The following is a 7,537-nucleotide window of genomic DNA, read 5'->3' on the forward strand; positions in this document are numbered from 1 at the left end:
GACCCCCTTCGACCCATTAAATGATAACATATATCCCTATGGGTAGACATATTATAATCATTCTTATAGGTCAAAGGGGGTCATAGGTTGACCTATGATCCTCTTTGACCCATTACATGATGACATATGTTTGTAGGGGTCCTAAGACCCGAAGGAGCATATTAAAATTCTTTTAATAGGCCCAAAGGGGTCATAGGTCAACCCATTACGTAATGACATATGTCCATTGGGGTCCTAGGACCCCTAGGGACATATTAGAATGCTTCATATGGGTCAAAGGGGGTTATAGGTTGATCTATGACCTCGTTCGACCCATTAAATAACTACATATCTTCCTAAGGGTACTAGGACCCCTAGGAACATATTAGAATCATTCTTGTGGCTGAAAGGGGGTCATATGTTAACTTATGACACCCTTCGACATATTACATGATCACATATGTCCCTAGGGGTCCTAGGACCCCTAGGAACATATTAGGTTCATTCATATGGGTCAAAGGGGGTCATAGGTTGACCTATGACCGCATTCGACCCACTACATGACGACATATGTCCTTAGGGGTCCTTGTACCTCTAAGGACATATTAGAATCATTCTTGTGGGTCAAAGGAGGTCATAAGTTGACTTATGACTCACTTCGACACATTACATGATGACATATGTCAATAGGGGTCATAAGACACCTAGGGACATATTAGAATGCTTCATATGGGTCAAAAGGTGTCATAGGTTGACCTATGACCCGATTCAACCCATTAAATGATGACATATATAGCTGGGGGTCCTAAGACCCCTAGGGACATATTACAATCGTTGTTATGGGTCAAAGGGAGTCATAGGTTGACCTAAAACCCTCTCTGACCCTTTACATAACAACATATGTCCCTAGGGGTCCTAAGACCCCTAGGGACATATTAGAATGCTTCATATGGGTCAAAGGGGGTCATAGTTTTATCTATGTCCTTTTTTGACCTATTAAATGATGACATATCTCCCTAAGGGTCCTAGGACCCATAGGAACATATTAGAATCATTCTTATGGCTCAAAGGGGGTCATATGTTAACCTATGACACCCTTCAACTTATTATATGATGACATATGTCCCTAGGGGACCTAGGACCCCTAAGAACATATTAGATTCATTCATATGGGTCAAATGGGGTTATAGGTTGACTTATGACTCCTTTCGACCCATTATATGATGACATATGTCCCTAGGGGTCTTAAGACCCCTAAGAACATATTAGAATCATTCTTATGGGTCAAAAGAGGTCATAGGTTGACTTATGACCCACTTCGACACATTACATGATCACATATGGCCCTAGAGGTCCTAGGACACCTAGGGACATATTAGAATGCTTCATATGGGTCAAAAGGTGTCATAGGTTAACCTATGACATATATAGCTAGGGGTCCTAGCACCTTTAGGGACATATTACAATCATTCTTATCGGTCAAAGGGGGTCATAGGTTGACCTATAACCCCCTCTGACCCATTACATGACAACGTATGTCCCTAGGGGTGCTAGGAGCCCTAGGGACATATTAGAATGCTTCATATGGGTCAAAGGGGGTCATAGGTTGACCTATGACCCCCTTCAACCCATTAAATGATAACATATATTCCTAGGGGTTCTACAACCCTTAGGGACATATTAGAATCTTTGATCGATTAGATGATGACATATGTCCCCAGGGGTTCTAGGATCCCTCGGGACATATTAGAATAATTCATATGGGTTAAAAGGGGTCATAGGTTGACCTATGACCCCATTCTACCCATTACATGATGACATATATCCCCAGGGGTCCTAAGGACATATTAGAATGGTATATATAGATCAAAGGGGGTCCTAGGGACATAAGTCTGTAGGGGTCCTAGGTACTTATTAGAATAATTCTTATGGGTCAAAAGGGGTCATAGTTTGACCTATGACCCCCTTGGACACATTACATGATAACATATGTCCCTAGGGGTCTTAGAACCCTAGGGACATATTAGAATAGTTCTTATGGGTCAAAAGGGGTAATAGGGTGACCTATGACCCCCTTCGACCCATTACATGATCACATATGTCCTAAAGATATATTAGAATCGTTCTTATGGGTGTAAGGGGGCCATAGGTTGACTTATGATTCACTTCGACATATTACATGATGAAATATGTCCCTAGGAGTCCTAAGGCCCTTAGGAATATATTAGAATGCTTTATATGAGTCAAAGGTTGTCATAGGTTGACCTATGACTCTCTTCAACCCATTAAATGATGACATATGTACATAGCGGTCCTAGGAACCCTATGGACATAATAGAATCATTCTTATGAGTCAAAAGGGGTCATAGGTTGTCCTATGACCCCCTTTGACCCTTTAAATGATGACATATGTTCCTAGCGGTCCTAAGACTCTTAGAGATATATTAGAATCATTCTTATGGGTTCAAGGGGGTCATGGGTTGAACTATGACCCCTATGACCCCCTTCGACAGATTACATGATGACATATGTCCCTAGGTGTCCTAGAACCCCTAGGGATATATTAGAATTGTTCATATGGGTCAAATGGGGTCATAGTTTGACCTATGACCCTCTTCGACCCATTACATGACGACATATGTCCTTAGGGGTCTTAAGATTCCTAGGGACATATTAGAATCGTTCATATGGGTCAACGTGGCTCATAAGTTGATTTATGACCCCCTTCGACCCATAAGAACGATTCTAATATCTACCTAGGGGTCCTAGGACCCCTAAGAACATATGTCATCATTTAATAGGTCGAAGGGGATCATAGGTACCCCTATGGGCCCCTTTGACCCATAAGAACGATTCTAATATGTCCCTAGGGTTCTTAGGACCCCTTAGGGACATATGTCATCATGTAATGGGTTGAAATGGGTCATAAGTCAACCTATGACCCTCTTAGACCAATAAGAATGATTTTTATATGTCCCTAAGGGTCTTAGGAACCCTAGGGACATATGTTGTTATGTAATTGGTCGAAGGGGGTGATAGGTCAACTTATGACCCCCTTTGAACCATATGAACGATTATAATATGTCACTTGGGGTCCTAGGACCCCTAGCTATATATGTCATCATTTAAGGGGTCGAAGGGGGTCATAGGTCAACCTATGACATCCTTTGAACCATACAAAACATTCTAATATGTCCCTAGGTGTCCTAAGACCCCTAGGGACATATGCCATCATGTAATGTGTCGAAGAAGGTCATAAGTCATCCTATGACCCCCTTTGACCCATAAGAATGATTCTAATATGTCCTTAGGGGTCCTAGGACCCCTAGTGACATATGTCATCATCTAATAGGTCGAAGGGGGTCATAGGTCACCCTATGAGCCCCTTTGACCCATAAGAATGATTCTAATATGTCCCTAGGGGTCCTAAGACTCCTAGAGACATATGTGGTCATGTAATTGGTCGAAGGGGGTCATAGGTCAACCTATGGCCCCCTTTGAACCATAAGAACGATTCTAATATGTTCTTAGGAGTCTTAGGACCCCTAGGAATATATGTCATCATTTAATAGGTCGAAGGGGATCATAGGTCAACCTATGACCTCCTTTGATCCATAAGAATGATTGCATATGTCCCTAGGTATCCTAGGACCCCTAGGTACATATGTCATCATTTAATTGATCGAAGGGCATCATAGGTATAGCTATCACACCCTTTGATCCATATGATGCATTCTTATATGTTTCTAGGGGTCTTAGGACCCCTAGGGACATATGTCATCATGTAATGTATCGAAGTGGGTCAATTGTCAACCTATGACCCCCTCTGACCCATAAAAATGATTATAATATGTCCCTAGGGTTTTGAGGACCCCTACGGACATATGTCATCATGTAATATGTTGAAGCGGGTCATAGGTCAACTTATGACCATGTTTGACCCATAAGAATGATTCTAATATGTCCCTAGGGGTCCTAGGACCTCTAGGGACATATGTCATTACGTAATGGGTTGAAAGGGATCATAAGTCAACCTATGACCCCCTTCGACTCATATGAATGATTCTAATATGTCCCTAGGGGTGTTAGAACCCCTAGGGACATATATCATCATGTAATTGTTTGAAGGGGGTCATAGGTCAACCTATGATGCCCTTTGACCTATATGAATGATTCTAATATGTCCCTAGGGGTTCTAGGACCCCTAGGGACATATGTCATCATTTAATGAGTCGAAGGGGGTCATAGGTCAACCTATGACCCCCTTTGACCCATAAGAACAATTTTAATGTCTCTAGGGGTCCTACGACCTCTTTGGACATATGTTGTCATGTAATGTGTCGAAGGGGGTCATAGGTCAACCTATCACCCCCTTTGACCCATAAGAAGCATTCTAAAATGTTCCTAAGGGGTCGTATGATTCTTAGGGACATATGTCATCATGTAATGGGTCAAAGGGGGTCATAGGTAAACCAATGACCCCCTTATACCTATAAGAACTATTCTAGTATGTTCCTATGGTTTCGAGGACACTTAGGGACATATGTCATCATGTAATGGGTCAAAGCAGGTCATAGGTCAACCTATGACTACCTTTGACCCATAAGAATGATTTGAATATTTCATCATGTAATGTGTCAAAGGGGTTCATAGGTCAACCTATGACCCCGTTTGTCCTATAAGAATGATTCTCATATGTCCCTAGGAGTCGTAGGACCCCTAGGAACAAATGTTGTCATTTAATAGGTCGAAAGGGATCATAAGTTAACCGATAACCCCCTTCGACCTACATGAATGATTCTAATATGTCTGTACGGATCCTAAGACCCATAGGGACATATGTCGTCATGTAATGTATCGAAGGGGGTTGTAGATCAACCTATGACACCCTTTGACCCATAAGAACGATTCTCATATGTCCCTAGGGATCCTAGGGACATATGTCGTCATGTAATGGGTCAAAGGGGGTCATAGTCAACCTATGACTCTCTTTGACCCATATGAACAATTTTAATATGTCCTTAGGGGTCCTAGGACCCCTAGGGACATATGTCATTATTTAATGTGTCAAAGTGACCTATGACCTCTTTTGAGCCAAATGAACAATTTTAATATGTCCCTAAGGTTCTTAGGAGTTCTAGTGACATATGTCGTCATTTAATGGGTCGAATGGGGTCATAGGTCAACCTATGACCCCTTTTTACCCATATGAACAATTCTAATTTGTCCCTAGGTGTCCTATGACCCATAGGGACATATGTCATCATGTAATGGGTCAAAGGGGTTCATAGGTTGACCTATGACCCCATTTGACCCATAAGAATGATTCTAATATGTCTCTAGTGGACCCCTAAGGACATATGTCGTCATGTAATGAGTTGAAAGGTGTCATAGGTCGCCCTATTACCTCCTTTGACCCATAAGAATGATTCTAATATGTCCCTAGGAGTCTTAGGACCCCTAGGGACATATGTCATTATGTAAATGGTCAAAGGGGGTCATAGGTCAACCTATGACTCCCTTTGACCCATAAGAACAATTCTAATATGTCTCTAAGGTTCCTAGGACCCCTTTAGACATATGTCATTATGTAATTTGTCGAAGGGGTCATAGGTCAACCTATGACCCCTTTTGACCCAAAAGAAGCATTCTAATATGTCTCTAAGGGTCCTAGTACCCCTAGGGACATATGTCATCATGTAATGGGTCAAAGGGGGTCATAGGTCAACTTATGACCCCTTTTGACCCATATGAACAATTCTAATATGTCCCTAAGTGTCTTATGACCCGTAGGGACATATGTCATCATGTAATGGGTCAAAGGGGGTCATAGGTTGACCAATGACCTCGTTCGACTCATAAGAATGATTCTAATATGTCCCTAGGGGTCTTAAGATCCCTAGGGACATATGTCATCATGTAATGGGTTGAAGGGTATCATAGGTCACCTTATGACCACTTTTGACCCATAAGAGTGATTGTAATATTTCTCTACAGGTCCTAGGATCCCTAGAGACATATGTCATCATGTAATGCATTAAAGAGGGGCATAGGTCAACCTATGATCTTCTTCTGACCCATAAGAACGATTCTCATATGTCCCTAGGGGTCATAGGAACATATGTTGTCATGCAATGGGTCAAAGGGGGACATAGTTCAACCTATGACCCCCTTTGACCCATATGAATAATTCTAATATGTCCCTAGTGGTCCTAGGACCCCTAGGGACATATGTCATCATTTAATGGGTCGAAGGGGATAATAGGTCAACCTATGAGCCCCTTCGACTCATATGAACGATTCTAATATATCCCTAAGAGACCTAGGACCACTAGGGACATATGCCATCATGTAATATGTTGAAGGGGGTCATAAGTCAACCTATGACCCCGTTTGACCCATAACAATGATTCTCATATGTCCCTAGGGGTCCTCAGGACATATGTCATCATGTCATAGGTCAAAAGGGGTCATAGGTCAACCTATGTCCCCCTTTGACCAATATGAACAATTCTAATATGTCCCTAGGCATCCTAAGACCCCTAAGGACATATGTCGTCATTTAATGGGTCGATGGTGGTCATAGGTCAACTTATGACCCCTTTCGATCCATATGTACAATTCTAATATGTCCCTAGGGGTCCTAAGACTAGGACCCCTAGGGACATATGTCATCATTTAATGGGTTGAAGGGGTTCATATGTCAACTTATGATCTCCTTTGATGCATATGAACAATTCAAATATGTCCCTACAGGTCCTAAGACCCCTAGAGACATATGTCATCGTTTAATGGGTTGAAGGGGGTCCTAGGTCACTTTATGACCCCCTTTGACCCATATGAACAATTTTAATATGTCCCTAGGGGTCTAAGGACCCCTAGGGATAAATGTCTTCATGTAATGGGTCGAAGGCTGTCATAGGTTAACCTATGACCCCGTTTGACCCATACGAACGATTTTAATATGTCCCTAGGAGTCCCAAGATCCCTATGGACATATGTCATCATGTAATATGTCGAATGGAGTCATAGGTCAACCTATGACCCCCTTCGACCCATAAGAATGATTCTAATATGTCCCTAGGGGTCCTAGGACCTCTAGGGACATATGTCATTATGTAATGGGTCGAAGAGGATCATAAGTCAACCTATGAACCCCTTCGACCCATTTGAATGATTCTAATATGTCCCTTGGGATGCTAGGACCCCTAGGGACATATGTCGTCATGTAATGGGTCAAAGTGGGTCATACGTCAACCTATGACGCCCTTTCACCCATACGGACGATTCTAATATGTCTCTAGAGGTCCTAGGACCCCTAGGGACATATGTCATCATTTAATGGGTCGAAGAGGGTCATAGGTCAACCTATGACCCCCTTTGACCCATAAGAACGATTCTAATATATCCCTATGGGTCATAGACCCCTAGGGACATATGTCATCATTTAATGGTTTGAATGGGATCATAGGTCAAACTATGACCCCCTTTGACCCATAAGAACGATTCTAATATGTGCTTAGGGGTCCTAAGACCCCTAGAGACATATGTCATCATA

This window comes from Cupressus sempervirens, chromosome 4 (genome assembly GCF_028749045.1).
Source record: "Cupressus sempervirens isolate cs-2001-9-10 chromosome 4, ASM2874904v1, whole genome shotgun sequence".
Taxonomy (NCBI): Eukaryota; Viridiplantae; Streptophyta; class Pinopsida; order Cupressales; family Cupressaceae; genus Cupressus; species Cupressus sempervirens.